The sequence below is a fragment of the Harpia harpyja genome, chromosome 13 (assembly GCF_026419915.1).
Source record: "Harpia harpyja isolate bHarHar1 chromosome 13, bHarHar1 primary haplotype, whole genome shotgun sequence".
Classification (NCBI taxonomy): domain Eukaryota; kingdom Metazoa; phylum Chordata; class Aves; order Accipitriformes; family Accipitridae; genus Harpia; species Harpia harpyja.
The window spans coordinates 17,664,269-17,681,298 of NC_068952.1; the positions used below are offsets into that span (position 1 = coordinate 17,664,269).

The following is a 17,030-nucleotide window of genomic DNA, read 5'->3' on the forward strand; positions in this document are numbered from 1 at the left end:
GTGGCCTTTCTATTTCACAGAAATAATTCAAATTAATTAGTTAAAGATTACAAAGCACTCTGACATTCCTGGCTGAAAATGCTATCTCAAAGTGTAACAATAATGATACTTTACACCCTCTGATACTTTTGCAGGAGTCTCTGTAAGAGAAGCTATGCATGTACAAGCTGGTGTGCTTATGTGTTAACTTAAGTTCTTCATCCCAACTCATGCTAGAGACTGCCCAAATAACCACTTTTCCCCTCTCCCTCTGTCTAGGCCTCTTCAAAGTTTTGGGAAGTTTGCCTTAGGACACCGTGCTCTTCATGCCTATCAATGGCATCAGTAGATGACTGGCTCAGAGGCTCACTACAGCTGCAGTGCGAATGAGGGAGCTGCACAGTTACACAGCCACTCCACCGCCCTGCTACCCCACTGTTTGCATTACACCAGCATGGCTAAAGGGGGTCCTTTCATCCCCACAGTAGATTTGCTTCTCATTGGCACTTTGGGCATACAAGAGTAGGCAGCTGCAAAGTGCTAGATTATTTTCAGCATCATAGACACCTGCTACCATTTCCATAGCATGTGGGTTCTGAAAGTGCTGAGCCAAATTCCTTCCAAATGTTTGCATGGGCTCTTGAGACAAAGGTATAAGATGCCCTTGCATCTCTTTGTCACAACCTGAGACAGCAGCATCCTGTCCTCAGTCCTTCCATTTCCACCAAGGTGCAAGCAGCCTTAGATGCTGGCAACCAGGGAACATCTGTACACACACACCTCACCTGTCCTGTCCTGTCCAGTCCTTGGTTCACCTGTTAGCCCCACAACTGACATATGTGGGGCTTACATTGTTTCCATATGGCCCCTTCTGACCCAGTATTGCGTCCCATCCAAGTTGGCACAAGAGTAATCTCTGACTGAAATTGGGCTTGATGGAGAAAGAAAAGAGTTCAGGAGGCTAAAAAGCGGTACGTCAGAAACAAGGTCTCTCACATTTCTTAAAGCAGAGACCATTCCCAACCTACGCACAACGAGCTCTACATGAAGTCACTTAGGAGGGGTCTTCTTTGGGCCAGTCTACCTGTGGCTACACAGTCATTACTTGGACTTCGCCCAACCTATTTTCATTCACAGACTCCTCACCGCCCATCTATGAAGGTTGTGTTCCTCTGAATGAACCAGAAAGCTAAAAGGTAACCAAATGCGATAATCAGGCAGGGGCAAATAGGGAAGGAGATTCTTTTGGTGCTTTGCTGAAAGCTAAAATGGATATGGTTGCTGAGCACGTGGGGCATTCAGGGGTAAAAGCATGCAGGCTGCCACTGTAGGAGACGCTCTCTTCCAGCAATGAAGAAACCCTATTTTGTTAGAGTCAGGGAGCTGTCGGCTTATGGGATCAGGAAAGTTTGCAGATATAGATCATCATCTTAGAGATCTCCAGACATTCATACAGTGTGGCAGAAACAGCTAGAGAAGTTCCTAGGCAGATGAGGAGCAATTACCCATCCCAATCTCTCCCACTGGCTGAGGTGCCTGTCTTGGTTTCATTCCTTTGTAAATTGAAACAGCAGATAAAATCAATGAAACCAAAACCTTCAGGTTAATGATACCAAAAATAGCCATTCCCTTCCTGCTGGAAAGGTAGGTGAAAGCATTACAAAAGGCTATCATGGTTTGTGACACATTTCCTGTGTGGCAACCAAGAGGCATTTCTGTAAGAGTTGTGAATGCAACTCAGTCGCCGGTGTAGAGGAGGGAGGATCTCTGTTGGTTTAGGGACAGGAGACCACCAGCTTCCAAAGGTTTGGAAGTATCACTGATTTTTCGCATGCCTAACAGAAAAGATTTCTCATGCTGGGCACCCGAATCCAGAGGCCACTTTTAAACGTTTTGTTTTTTCTTGCTGAAGTGGAAGAAACATTTCTAACATGCAGTCCATTCTTACAGGCACATTGACTTGAAAGTTAATCATAGTTCCAGCCTCAAATGGTTACAGTGCATCTGTTTCTCCATCTGTGCCAGTCTTAAAGGATACTTGATAGCTGTCCAAGTAAGTGCTTAAAAATTGTATCATCTAAAGGCAAAATAACAAGATAGTATCATCCAGAATGATCCCAAAGGAAATAGAGGTGGAATAAGTGTTTCAAGCCCTCATCTATGCCCTATAGATTTCACCTGAAATACAGATTATTGTATGGCATGCATGAAGTGTTACTCATAGTAGATGTGCACTGAAGATGTACCTACCTATTTTCATCAGGAAAATGCTATAGAAGTATACTTCCTGCTTTGCCATAGACAGGAATCTTACAATTAGGTAACATGTAAACAAATGTAAGCAAAAAAATTTTCAGTTATGTTATATTATATTATACTGTATTGAAACTTGGTGTGGTTGTCTGTAAGTAACCTTGTTTTGCAAATTGGTTTTGAAACAGCCAGCACTCTTTTCCATACCAGAAGCCCTTGATAAGTCAAGAAGAATGGTGCAAACTATTTACAGTCTCCTTCTGTCCTCCCTGTAATCCCAGGCAAGATAAATATAGAAATCTCTGGGGCTGAGATGTGAGATGCAGTATTGATGAGCAAATGTGGAACAGGCCTCACTCAAAACATCATTAGATCAACTGGTGAATTAAGATGGAGATGGAGCTAACTGAAATCCTGTTTGGGTGGGGGGGGAGCTGCTGGGTCCCTTGCAGACTTGTAGAGAGGCCAATAACGATGAGGACTGAGACTGTGGGAAGTTTCAACTGATATGAAGCTTGTTCCAAAGCTCAGTGAAGCTAAAGAAAATCCCCCATGGTGCATGAATATTGCATGTGTTATAGGACTTTCTTTTTTTGAAGAACAATTATCTCAAATGCAGAAACACAAGAATTCCACTAAACCTCAGTCTTGTTCTGAATGAGGGTTACGATGGATAAGAGGGAGGAAGGAGTTGCTTTTCCTCTCAAGGTGAATATGATGATAAAGTTAATTTCTAGATCATTCCCCAGAGTCATATCCAAGGGGACAGAGAAGTCAGTAAGGCTCTCTACATTGAGTTGCGAGCGATGAAGAAAGGGAGTCAGTACGCTATACCTGCCATGAGCAAGCAGAGAAAGAATAGAGGGGAACGGGCATGACCTCTTGCCTCATCCTCACCACATCTGCTCAGGAGAAGCAAGCCATCACAGACAGTCAGAAGACTGCATGTCTGCCATGGATGCAACACGTTCCCTCTCTTCTGGAACAAGCTGTGAGCACAAAGTATTGCGGTGTAAGTAAAACCTTTAATGAAGGTTGAGCTTTACAACTACACATATTAAGGTCCTATATTAACAGTTTACAAACAGGAATCATGTGTTTTGCTTTGTCATAATAATAATCAGTGGTACTCAGGAGCTGTCCTACCATCACAGAAACTCACTGCTGCAGCCTGGAAAAACCTCTCTTTCTGACAAGACTCAAAGAAGCGCTGCTAACCATGTATATGATTGCTGGGCAAATGATATGGCAGAAGTCCATTGAGCAATAAGCTCAATGTACCCTACTTGGGTACATGGAAATCAGCAAGTAGTAATATGCTACCCTGGGAATAAATACCATGGTATGCAACACCTCTGGGGACAAAATGTTAGTGCAAAATGTGTACATAATACTGTGAGCAGGGATAAGTATCTGTATTTACAACACTGCTTGCAATTACTAATGCCACACTCAGCAATTCTGTATTAAAATTGGTATTTGTTGTTTAACACATTGCTGAGGACTGATTTATGATTTGATTTCAACTCCTAAATGAATTGCAATTATTCTGGCAGTTATTAATTGTGTAAATTGATGTGCAGGAGTTTATCTCACAGTATTCAATCTGTTTTTTATGGCTGCTATTTTATTGCTCCGTGATTGCTCTTGGATTGGCTTTGCTTGCCAATACTTAGAAGCTAAAAATGAGTTTTAATATATTTGTTGGCTTAAATGTAAGATTGGGGGCAGGGGTTGTTTCATTTGTGATTTGGGGATTTTTCCTCTTCACCTTCCTGAGTTTTTTCTATTAATTTATAATCCAGTTGCTCCAAGTCTGTGGTATATTGATCTGTTTCATATAAAAGGAATAATAGAAATTTTCCCTGAATAAGCAATAACACTTGGTGATGCATCTTCTATTTAGGCAAGATGGAAGAATACAAGCAGGAACAGTGCTCCGCAGGGAGGGGGAGGATTGTCACCAGTGCAACATTATAGCACTGCTATGAGTATCTCAGCCTAATGGGGTGGGCTGACAGGAAGACCTTGGCCTTTGCTAACACTGTGTGTCCTCCCTTGAATCTCTTTTTTCCTGGAGGGATGCTTCCACTGGGGAGGGCACCAGTCAGAGCCAGAATCACTATCAGGGATCAAGGAAGCCATGGGAAAAGGGCTATTTCTAGTCTGCTTCTAGCAGAGTGAGAAGATTGGGATTAGCTGCCCAAGTCAAGGTTAACACTCTCTAAAAGAACATTAGAGGCATAATCTATGGGAAGGAAAAAGACCTATTTAAGCAAAGGCCATACAAACAAATGAAATACGTTCATATTGGCAATTAGAAAGTTTCTAATTGTCGAAGCAGTGACCATCTAGAGCCAGTAAGAGAAATGGGAGGAAGAAAGCTACCTGTTTTTGAAGTGGTCCAATCTTTCTGGGTGCTGTGCCTCTGATAGAGCCTGGACTCAATAGCTTGCTCAAACTGCTACATGAAGGCTCCCCTGTGGCATGATGAGGTCCTGCCACTTTGTGCAGTTTTCCACCATCCTGCTTGGTCTTGTGGTGACAAGGCAGAAAGGATTATCCAGATCCTTGGGCCTTTCCAAAGGGCTCTGACATATCCTGGTCAAGAGCAGACTGAATTTATAGTCAGCCCAAGCTGAGGCTGAGAGAACCTGGCCATCAGATGCTAGAGATCTTCAACTTCAAAGCACCCTTGGGAGCACTCCAGCAAGTAGAGCATAGACAGAGCCTGTGACCCTTGATCTTTTGTGAGCTTTGCAGTGATTAGTTATGGTGAGCTGATGTTTTGGGTCCTGCTGGTTTCCATGTGCTTTCCAGTCTAAAGACTCTGAACTCAGAGAGTTCAGCAAAGCACATAAATGGCCTTGGGCTTTGCTGAAGTGTGAAAAACCTCAGACTGGATTTCTACAATGCTCTGTGAGTGTTGCTTTACCCCTGTGCCTCCATCCAGTCACCAGCCAAAAATTCTGTGGGAAACAGGATCCTTGATGTCAGTGTAGAGTGGCAGGTGATTCCCTTATGATCTGGAGCGAGCTGAGGCTTTGATCATGAAACCTCACAGACTGGAACTGTGAGGAGAAAGAAGGAGAACATGCAATTCTTTCAAAAGGTTGCAGTTTCCCTAATATCTGTTCCCTGGAACTATGTGGAAATCTTGCTAAGCCACCCAAACACTTTCTAGAGCTTTTGCTGCATGGAAGCATCCTCAAGGCTGTAATGCAGGTTTGGCTTATAGCCAAAATTGTTATTTCCAATAATAATGAGCTGATTGATTACTGCCATCAATTCCTGGCTGCTAGAAATGACAAAGAAAAATATTTCAATTATTTTTCTAATGACAAGATAGAAAATAAATAAGCCCTGCCATTCTGGGAACAAAATGTGTATGAGGCTAGTCCTGAAAACTAGGGAGTGGAAAATTGTACTTTCAGATACTGAAAAAATATTTTAAAAGTATGAAGTCACTGTGTAAAATTTAATAGAGTAAGTGAACATAAACGTAGTGGCTCAGAGATGGAGAACAAGCCTGTGATTTAGTGACTAGTAGCAGCCCTTTGGGTAGGTATTGCTTATCTCATAGTATATTGCTGTCTCCACTAGGCCTGAACTTGTTAGACATGACACTTCAAGCTCAGAGTAGATTACTGCAGTAGCTTTTTACCTCAGGACATACAAACTCCATCCTACTAACTTCACTATAGATAAATTTTCATGATACGTATGAATTCCCTATTGTGTACATCAAAACCTGATCATGACTGGAGTGTCAATAAGCAGAATGCGGGAATGTTTTGTAATTCTTTTGTACTGCTGGGCGTTTATATATACTTTTTATAAGGGGACGAAATAGGTAAGAGTCTCATATTATGCTGAAAGACAAGAAGATATGAGAATATTTGTACTTTTTGATCTAATGTGGTGCAGAATAGCCTTTCAGTTTTGAATGGGGCCATACTCTTTTGCCTTGAGCTGAGGCAGACCCAACAAATGACCACTGGCATTGCAGAAATTACTCCCACTGGCATGAGCTGCCTAGGAAACACAGACTGAGGAAAAGTTTACAGAGAGCGCAAGAGAGAAAAGAGTGAATTTTAAATGTCTGGAGGAAAAATTATCAAGAAAACAATATGCCCTCTTCTGGTGAAGGCTTAATCAAGTTTGGCCTGAGCAACTTTCAGATCCAAAGCAATACCAGACCTGCAATGACTGGTCATGTGCATTTTTTTCAGAAAAGCTTGCCTAATTGTAGAGCACTGCTGGTTGCCTGGCTTCTTTAAAAAAAGGCAAAGGCTGAGTTTCAGTGTTGAACTCGTTCACTGGTCAAGGTAGTGAAGTGAGTGTGGCTCTAAGGAGGGATGAAAGCAGACTGCAAATCATGAATGAGGATGGCAGCAAGGAGGAACCTGGTCATCTTCACTGAGTGTTTTAGAGAGAGAGTAGTTTGTCTGAGGATGGAGAATGTGAGGAGACTTGGAGGCAGCAAGAGAAACTACCCATGTATAAAGTTGAATCCAGATTCTTCTGAGAGGAACACAGTGACAGGACAAAAGGCACCAAGCATAGGTTGCAATGTGGGAAATTCTCATTCGTTATTAGGAATTTTTTTTTTTTCACGGGGAGGATAGTGCAGCACTGGAATTGATGCCCAGAGAGTCTGTGGGATCTCCAACCTTGGAGATACCCAAATCTTGACTGGATGAGACCCTGAACAAACATGGCCTCAGCAGGCCCTACTCTGGGCAAGTGCTTGGCCCAAATGACCTGCAGAAGTGCCTTCCAGCCTGATTCTGTGATTCTGAGTCAGATCCTATAGCTGGCAATGGAAGGACCTCGGCTATCATGCTTGGGGATGGGGCAGTGTGAGTCTCTGACTCATGGCTAGGCTGAGTCACTGATGAATTCAGGGTATTTCATGACTGTATGTCAAGTTTTATGGGAAGCCTAACAGCTACAAACTTTTTGACTCTGCAAGGCAAGACATTATTTGCTGACTCATATCACTAATAAATGCTGGTATTTATCTTGTCCAGCACTGGCAGCTGATCCCTTTGAACTTTTCACGATGCTTTGGACCAGGGCAGGAGATTAGTTCCCTTGAAAATGCCTTTTCCATGCATGTTCTGACCCAAACTTTCAAAGCCTCCAGTTCCCCGGCTGAAACTTGGTCTGCAGGGAAAAATCTTCAAGCAAATGGCAGCTGGATAGATCAAAGCAAATGCTCTGGGCTACACCCTGCTCTTGAGGGATGCTCTGGGGACAAAGCTGTCTGTTGGTTCTTCGTCACAATGGTAATGGTCTAGGTTGCAGTGGATGAGTTGATGGATTGCTGTTTACGTCAATATTCTCTGCTGGAAAGCAAAATTCAAGGAACAGCTCTGGTATTTTACCTGCTTTATGTGGGAACATGGTCGCTGATGCCCATTATGCATACTATGGGTATGACTGAGACTCTGGTATGTCACACAGCATTTCAAAATTGAGAGCAACAACTTCAAGTATTAAGCGTAGCTGTAGATGTGTTTTGTTAACGATATGATGTACCTATAACAGCTTTTTATAACTGAAGAATAAGAAGTGGACTGCTTATCATCTAGCTGGACAAGTGCCACTAACAAAGGGGCAGACGTACTTTAATTTGGACAAAAAAATCCCTATTTCAGTTATATTCAAAATGCAGAATTTCATGGAGGTGTGTTTTCCTTTGCATTTCCATAGCTTAGAAAGGAGGTTGGAGGCACTAACAACAATACCTCAGATTGCTGCAGCAGCTGCTTGTATATTTATGCCCCCAAAACATTTTCTTGTCTCGGTATGAACAAGCGCATGTGTGTGCACTGCATGCAGGCTGATCACTCCTGTCATGCATAGCCTGGCAGAGATATGGTGTTTCCTACACAAACTGCCATCTCTTCCCAGCTCATGAGTGAAAGGCTAAACATTAAGCAGAGACTAACAAGATTCCAGTTCTGCAGCACATTTTAACTTTCAGCAGTTTGTATTCTGCCATATACCCAACACTCTCTCCTAAGGGAAAAGAGCAACATAATTAACATGGGATACATTTTGTTCAATGCACTCTGTTTCCTTCTATTATTGTATTCGTCAGAGGAACTATTTAGAGAGAAGGCTTTTCACAGTATTGTGTATTGTCCAAGTTTTTTTAGTTGGCCAGGGGATTTTTTTGTTTTTTTATTTGTTTTTAAGAAAGAACTATTTCAGAGGTTACATTTTCAGAAGCCGTTGGATTTCAGCCATTTCAGATACATACTGAGAAGGGAGGAGACAGTAAGAACCAAAAAAGATTATTATTTTTCCTATTACCAGCAGGAACATCCTCATCTGAGTCCCATTAGAGAGGTAGCTGCCTACATTAATAAAATAAACCAATATATAATCACTACCAGTCTTAATGCTGGGGCTGAATGACCTAATTTAGTAACCCATTTATGTTGTGGTTTAGTAGTGTGGCGTCTCATGTGTTATCTGAGTAAATAGAACAGATGCAGATGCTTGCCAGAGGTTCAGAGTCTCATAAACTTGTCTCTACAGTTTAGCTTGAATATGCCTTATAAATTCACTGCTCTTCACTTGCTTAACTCAAGCTTCAAAGCAAGCATGAAAGCTAGAAATGCAATATTTATACTTACAGATCCAGTTGTTGTAACTCAGATCAGTCAAACAGCAAGAATTAGCTAGAGAGAGAAACAAGAGTGGCACATAAAGTACCTCTTTTATTAACAATTTTCCACTGACTTTACTGAATCTGTCTTCTTTCAGTGTCTGAGACATGGTGAAGAGAGTTATCTTGCTATCTTTGTAGAGGCATTTTCAGTCTCCTGCAGATCTAGTTACCTAATTGAGGGACAACTAGTTTAGAGATGAACAAGACTTTTGCTCTGTGGTTTGTGTTTCTTTTTCTGGTTCCCTCTCAGTTTTCTGTATTTTTTCTGTATGGGGGAATCCATCTCCAGTGAAAGGTGCCTGTGTGCTTTGGAGTGCATTTGCTGAGGATGATGAGAAATAGCTGCTGTGTGTTGATAGTTGTAAATAAAAGCAAATCCATGAGAAAATCCAGTAGCTAATCCAGTTCTCCAAAAACAACTGATGGAAGTAAATAAGGCAAAGCTTGTCACCCTTCAGCCCCTGCACCAGGAGGGTTCTCAGGTGAAGGTGGGTAACGTCTGTGTCTTGAGCAAATCCCTGAGCATGCTGGTCCAGTCTCACAGCAAACTGACTGGGCGCAGGCCAGCAGCAACTTGGAGGTCAGCATGGCACCTGCATGAAAGGTAGCCAGGATGCTGGGGGGACGCAGAGACACCGCAGCATCCTTCTGTGCCTGACAGCAGTCACAAAACTTGCCAGGGGAATGGGACCCACCAAGGGTGACTGTTGTCATCACTGCTCAGCACCATCTCTTTGCCAGCGTAAGAAATAATGACATCTGTCTCAAGATTTGTCTTTTTAACACCAGAGATATAATTTCTTCCTCTTCCAAAATGGATTCATTTGAAGCCCCAACTTTCAGCTGGTTTTCCATGAGCATATTAATTTTTTGAGAATGAACTCAGTTTTTCCAGTTGCCTTCTTGATTAGTCTAACGAATTTTTCTCCTTGTCTTCCCATCATCAAATACACTTTCCCAGATGATGGGGAGGTTCTTCTCTGGAGGAAAAAGATTCTTTTCTGACACAGAAAAGGCTTTAAATGAAGATTTTTAAAGTGCCTAGTGATTTAGGGGTTCTCAATATTTCAAGTACTAAGTTTGAAACATTGTAAAGTGACAGCAAATGCTGGGTACCTGCCCTCTGATTCCTGATGCTATTTATTTGAGATATCCTAAATTGGCATACAAATCATCACTTGTTTTTGGCCCAAAATGTTCAATCTAATTCTTTCTGCCTTTTTGTCGTGGTTTAACCCCAGCCAGCAACTAAGCACCACGCAGCCGCTCACTCACTCCCCCCCACCCAGCGGGATGGGGGAGAAAATCGGGAAAAAGAAGCAAAACCCGCGGGTTGAGATAAGAATGGTTTAATAGAACAGAAAAGAAGAGACTAATAAAGATAATGATAACACTAATAAAATGACAACAGCAATAATGAAAGGATTGGAATGTACAAATGATGCGCAGTGCAATTGCTCACCACCCGCCGACCGACACCCAGCCAGTCCCCCAGCGGCGATTTCCCCCCCCCCGACTTCCCAGTTCCTATACTAGATGGGACGTCACATGGTATGGAATACCCCGTTGGCCAGTTTGGGTCAGGTGCCCTGGCTGTGTCCTGTGCCAATTTCTTGTGCCCCTCCAGCTTTCTCGCTGGCTGGGGATGAGAAGCTGAAAAATCCTTGATATTAGTCTAAACACTACTGAGCAACAACTGAAAACATCAGTGTTATCAACATTCTTCACATACTGAACTCAAAACATAGCACTGTACCAGCTACTAGGAAGACAGTTAACTCTATCCCAGCTGAAATTAGGACACTTTTGGAGAGAGAAGATTTCCTTTCTGCCTTGCTTTCTAACTAACTAACTAGCTAGGCTAAGGAGTTAAAAAAAAATTGCACAACTGAAGTAACTTTCCTAAATAGGGCATGTCTGCCTACAGCCCAGGCCTGAGCACAGAGCCTAGATCCTATACTCACCTTGACTCTATACATCCAAGCTAACACCGACTAGTCACTGTACAGGCATGTTGGCAGATCTTCTGTACTTACCTAACACAAATCTTCTTCTCCCCGTCTTTCTGCACAGCGTCTCCTGTGATCACACATGAGACCTTGTGGTGCCCAGCTGCTGCTTTTTGCCCAGCCGTTCTGCAGGACTCCATCGTGCATCTCGGCATCCCATGGCAAAAAGACTGGGGGAGGTAACTGCCATGCTTCACATCCAAGGTACAAATCATGTTACTTTTGACCTGTCCTGCTTAATACAATTCAGATATTTCCATTTTTAGATTTATTATTTACTCTTCCTAGAAACCAAGGATGTTAATGCAGACTTCCTCACTCCCTAGACCTGAACACCCAAAGGCACTGTGAGTCTTCACCAAGCATTCCTTAAAGAACAACTCAATATGAGAAATCCTCTTACAAATCCCACACAAATCCATGTAATCAGCCCTGCCAATCCACTGCAGACTGCAAACAGCCATAGACAGGATTCCAAACAGTTAATTTCAAATAGCTCATTTTCTCTCATCTCCGCACAAATTCCTGTCATGTTGCATTACATGTAAGCAACTCAGAAACTTAATGACATGCCTTTCAGTCAAAAACTAGTATGGCTTTTCAGTCTGAGCCGATTAATTGCAGTTTCTAACAATACAGAGTGATGCAGTCTGATTAGAGTTTCTGTTTTTCTTTGAGACAAAGTATTTTATGTGAATGTAAAACCAAGTTTTCTGCTGGCACGACTTTATTGACTTCTGTGGAAATAGAAAATACTCATGTAAAAATCCATAGTGCGTCATTGTTTGTGTGCTGTTGTAGTAAATAAATTTTATAAGCTTCTGTAAATTAGATGTGCCAGATCAGATCCCAGACCCTATGGAAATGGCATTGCCAATGAAGTGAGGCAATAGGAATATTTTGCTTTGGAGGAGACACTTCTGAATTAATCTTTTAGCACTTTTGAAAGGGTTTTGAAGGGGTTTCCTGCTTCCATTTTTTTCACTGCCCCTGTCTTCTTCCCGATATATTGCTCTTAAAACCTGCTTGTCATTCTCTTTAGTTTCATTGCTATGTATTCTAGAGTTGTTTTTCTATTCTTGCTACAGGCATAGCTCTGGTGTTTTGTAGTGATCCTGTACACCCAAGCCCAGAAGCCCTGCAACACAAGTTCTGCTAGCTACCAACAGGATTAATGTGAGGAACTTCCATGAAACCTCTCCGAATACATCCCTCGCTAACCAGTATGTCCCTCAACACTTTAGGATAGGATCTTTCTCGTCCTTTTTTTTAATCTCCAACTGCTCTCCTCTCATTTTTTAAAGCAAAGCATTGCAGAAAAGTCATTCAAGTGGATAATTAATGCATTGTTTGCTTGGTTGGGTTTTTTTTGGCGGGGGGCGGAATCTCTCTGACATACTAATGCATAGCTGCTTGGCTCAGTCTCTTCCTTTGAAACATTTTTGGTGTGTTTGTCTGTTGTTTTCTATAAAACCAGATTTCTTTAGTTTAGTTGTCTTTGTTTATTTTACCAGTTTGCAGAATGCCATGACTGGGGTCACTGCTCAGAGAGGTCAGAAGTTGTTTGTGGTGTTTTGAATCCCATGTAACTGCACCGGGGGGGGTTAAATTTTTGGCAAGAGTGTGGGCTTGCCAGTGCAATTCCACCCTGTCCATGCTGCTGGACTAAAAATGAAGGTCACAAATATTCTACAGAAACTGCCAGCGTCTGGTTGTTTTGCCTCCTCCAACAGGAAGGAGGCAACCAGGTTTCACTTTTACAGGACTAGCACATTTTATAGAACAGGAGATATTTTTAATGTAATATTTGCACTATATTACATTTCACTATTACAATACTGCCTGACATTGGGGTCCAAAGCAAGAGGACTAGATGGAAAAGTACAAGCTGCTGCACTTTGAAGTAAAGCTGTGTGTATTGGCACAGGGGAGTGTGTAGTTCACATCACCAGTGGGACGTGTTATATATAGATCACATTAAACCAGGCTGCAGAACTGGAGATGTTTAAATCAGCATTGTAAAATCCTGAAAAAGTGTAAAAATGAGGAAAACAATTACATCATCAAAATATTGAGTCGTTACTTTGATATGTGTAGAAATCCTTTCTATAGAAATAGATTCTTTATCCCTGACCATTTCTGCAAGGCATCCTCTTTATTTTATATATCCACTCTGAGTGGGTAGAAGCTTTTAGTTTTTGATGGGAGGGGTTTTGAAAGAAGCTATTTTCACACTGCACATAATAGCATGTTCAGAAAGACAATTACTGCAAATTCTTCCATTTCTGGGTGTGAAGATCCCCAAAGGCAGCAGGAACCGCTATTGCTACCCATGTGGTTTGTCATTTGAGGGTTGGGGGTTTTTATTTTATTTATCCAGCCTATCTGCTGTAAGCCATCACTCCTTAGGCAAGTACATGGAGTTTCGATCTCAGATTGCACGTTTGCATGTAGTTTTTGCTTACTATGAACAACTTCAGTTGAAATATTACTTAACTGTTCAATAATTGTATGCAATTTTAGGACCAATTAATTCTTCTTTGGGTGACTTTAATTACTTTCATGACTATTGAGGCATGGTACAATATGTTCCTCCCATGAGAATGTTTAGCTGTTCTTAAGTCAGGCTGTTGGGAATAAAACAAAGCATCTGACAGAATCAGGTTTTCATTAAAAAAAAAAAAAAAAGCACGCCTCATAAAGACTTTTTAAAGGAAAACTTCAATGTCAGTTGAACGTTATTGATAATTTGTGCAGCTGGATTCTTTTACAGCTATGGTAGGTAAAGCATGAGGGTACTGGAAAAAAATGTGGTTTTATATTGAATTTTCCTTAACTGATCTTTCTTAAAGCAACGTGGGTTAACAGGTCAGGAGGTGACTGCATGGGCAAAAAAGATATAGAGCAGCGAATGACAGAAATCAAAACTAAGAGGGATGGTGTTTTTTAGACCCACTGTGGTCATCTCCAAACCTTGCCAGTCAAGAACTGTTCGCTGTAGTATAGGCCAGATTTAAGCAGAACATTTATTGCCACAATCAGTAGCTGTAAGTATCAGTAACTCTGAAAACAAGGGATTATATTTTCTTTTTTCTTCAGGTTGTTTTGTATACTGAATGGGGAGTGGATCATTAGCAGAGCACAGGTACCTCCACCTCTGGCTTACCTATGGCCTCCACCAGTGGTGACCAAAAGCTGTGGTTACCTAACCACCCTCTGAAGTCTTGCATGAGGTACCCATAAGTGCATGTCTGCAATGTGAAAACCCTGATGGTAGGCAGCACTCAGATCTGTCATCAGCAGTTGATCCTTTAGGACTTCTTCAGGCAAGTGCTACAAGCACAGAAAGGACAGGCAGCCTTTCCATGCCTGTGCTGTAAAAGTAATGCAGATACATGGGTGATCACAGTTATCCCACATTTCAGGCCAACATCTTTCACAAGCAATTCAGGATCAGTTGCAAAGGCATGCAACTCAGAATAATGAGAAGATGTGTACAGGAGGTCAGACTTACTGTCTAGTCTTGGAAAAATCAGAATATAATTTTCTATCTTCTTTTTTTTTTTTCATCGGGCATTTTTCTTTAAAATAGATAAGAAACTGTTTTTGTAAGAAATCTGGGAATTATTGCTTAAAATCAAGCAATAATACCTAATATTTTAAGTCTCAGTAGAAGTTATTTGTTGGCCATGTTAGCATATTTATCTTATTCTACCACAGTAAAACATGGATTTGCAATTCCAATGAGTATGAGAAGGGCCTATCTGGAGCAGTTGGGTTTACACCCTCAAGGGAGAAGTTGAAGAAAAGAAAGGGAAAAAACCAGGAGTACATGATTGTTTCTGTACTGATTCCCAGATCTGTTTGCCATCAGATCTAGCATTGTGGTGGTGACATGGACTTGTTACAGCTAAAAGCAAAGAATGCAGCAAGTAAGGGGGTTTGACCCTAAAGCTTGAAATACTCAAAGGTTTAGTGTTTTGAGTAAGGCGATGATCCAAAGCCTATAAAGGCAGAAGAAAAACAGTCTTTGGCTTCAGTAGGCATTGCATCAGGCCTTCAGATGACTAGCAATCAGCAGACTTCCTTCTGTGTAATTCTGTATGAAAGAAGCATTAGTTCTCCAATGTACAGTCAGCTGAGGAGGAATAACACACTCTGTGTCTTTGCAATATACCCTTCTGGTCAGCAGATATCCCCATCACTGAAGGCAATGGAGATGTTCTTGCACAACTGGTGGAAAGGCATATAGTTGTCCTTTGCAACTGCTGCTTCCCGCTAAGTCATCACCAGAGAGAGAATTAGCAGACTCCATCGTCACATACCCCAAATCTGAACCCTGGGTTATATTTAAACAAGCACAGGAAAGAGTCTGAAGACTCTCTGACCCTGGTGAATTGGAGGATTGGTTTTTCTAAACTGGAAGGCGAGTGTCGGAAGATCGGATTACAAGTGTCTACCCACATGTTTTCACTTCGTGATGGGTCAGCTGGAGTTCAGGCTCTGCAAATACCAAGGAGGTGGTTCCAGAGCAGTAAGCACTTCAGCAATTTCTAGCACCAGTGGTCTCAACTTGGGAAGGATTTCATAACATGTCTGAAAGCCAAAAGCTTCTTTGACTGCTAATTTAATAAAGAAGAGCGAACCACTGGGTAAGTCCCTGGAAGATAGACTAAATCAGGCTAATTTGTTATATAATCCCTTTTTAATATGGAGGATTAAGGTGACAGCAAGATGACTGCGTGTTTAATACTCTAAATAATTACTGGCGGGTATTGACATTAAAGATAGGAGAGAGCAAGTTAATTTCTGCTTGTTGTTTTCAACACGTGCCAAACTCTTAGTTCACACCAGTGAGGAAAGGCTGGAAGTTGTGTGTTTCATATGCATGAAGTAACAGTTGGCACAAATCGCTGAGGGGAGAAAAATAAAAACCACTAAAGCCCAGCAACCCAAACTGTCACTTGCTGACAATTTTTTTACTCTCTCTGCTGAAAAAAAAAAAAAGGTAAATGAAGGCCTCATGCAGAGTATTCCACCTGAGTAAACCCGGGTGTCTGGTACTCCTCAAGGCAAATAGTGTGCTGAGAAGGCAGCAATAGCCTCAGTTTTCCAACCTCCTCCTCTCCTCCCTCGGGACGCGCTATCACGGGCAGTCCCAGAGCGGGACAAGAGCGGAGCAGGGGAGGATGACAGCACTTGGCTCAAGTTGGTCCTTTCTTCTGCTGAGACTCTTGGCCATGAAAAACCTATTCTTCCCCATTGCTAGGAACGGAGGTGCTGGGGCTCTTCATGGCTAACAGTGTCTGCCCTTCTTGGGGCAACTCCGCCATGTGGATCAGGGTAATGGAATTTACATCCTCCCTTTACCAGCACTGCTGGATTTGCCCCAAAACAGCTGGAGGTAGCCGTATCGGCACAACCTGCCTCTAACTCATGTCTTCACATAGGCCTGGGATATCTTTGGCATTTGGGCCATGGCTGCCAGGGCCTTGGAGGCACTCAGGGTCCCTAATGTCCCTGCCCAGCCCCCTGCTCACCCTGCCCAAGGTGCAGGAGCCTGTGTCAGCACCCTGAGCCCATCAGTGTCCACTCCAGCAATGCCGCAGCAGGGTCAGGCTCCAGCTCCCCACAGCCCTGCCTAGCCATGGGCCCCACCGAGGTCGGCCCACCCACAGGCCCACATCCCATCCCGTCCCCACAGCCCATGTGGGCCCCTGGCAATGGCCATGGGTTACATGAGTTTTCTCAGCGTGTTTTCTGTTCAAGATGACATCCTGTGCTCACAGGACTCGATGACCATCTAAGCCTTCCCTGTCACTTATGTAAGTAAATATGTGAGTAAGTATGTTTATTGAGAGTCAAAACATGTATGTGATATATGGGATATAACATACAGAAGTATTGTGTATTGTTTCTCTATGATTTCCTCACACCTCGCTGTCCTGCGATCTCCCTTCCTCCTCTTTGTTCTCTAACTTGATGTCTACAGGGCAGGAGAGCAGCTGGGGATGAAGTCATGCAGACTGGAAAGCAAGGGATGACATAGGGCAAATTCATATCGAGTTAATTTCAGCATGTTTCCTATCAAATCACCCAGGAAT

The 17,030-nt window shown here is 42.4% G+C and overlaps 1 long non-coding RNA gene across 1 annotated transcript; it reads left to right on the plus strand.

The window, feature by feature from the left end:
* Positions 1–3,007: 3,007 nt before the first annotated feature.
* On the plus strand, positions 3,008–12,276 carry LOC128150083 (uncharacterized). Its single transcript, XR_008237930.1, has 3 exons — positions 3,008–3,244; positions 10,991–11,130; positions 12,015–12,276. It is a non-coding gene; the product is annotated as an uncharacterized LOC128150083 (long non-coding RNA).
* The last annotated feature ends 4,754 nt before the right edge of the window (positions 12,277–17,030 follow it).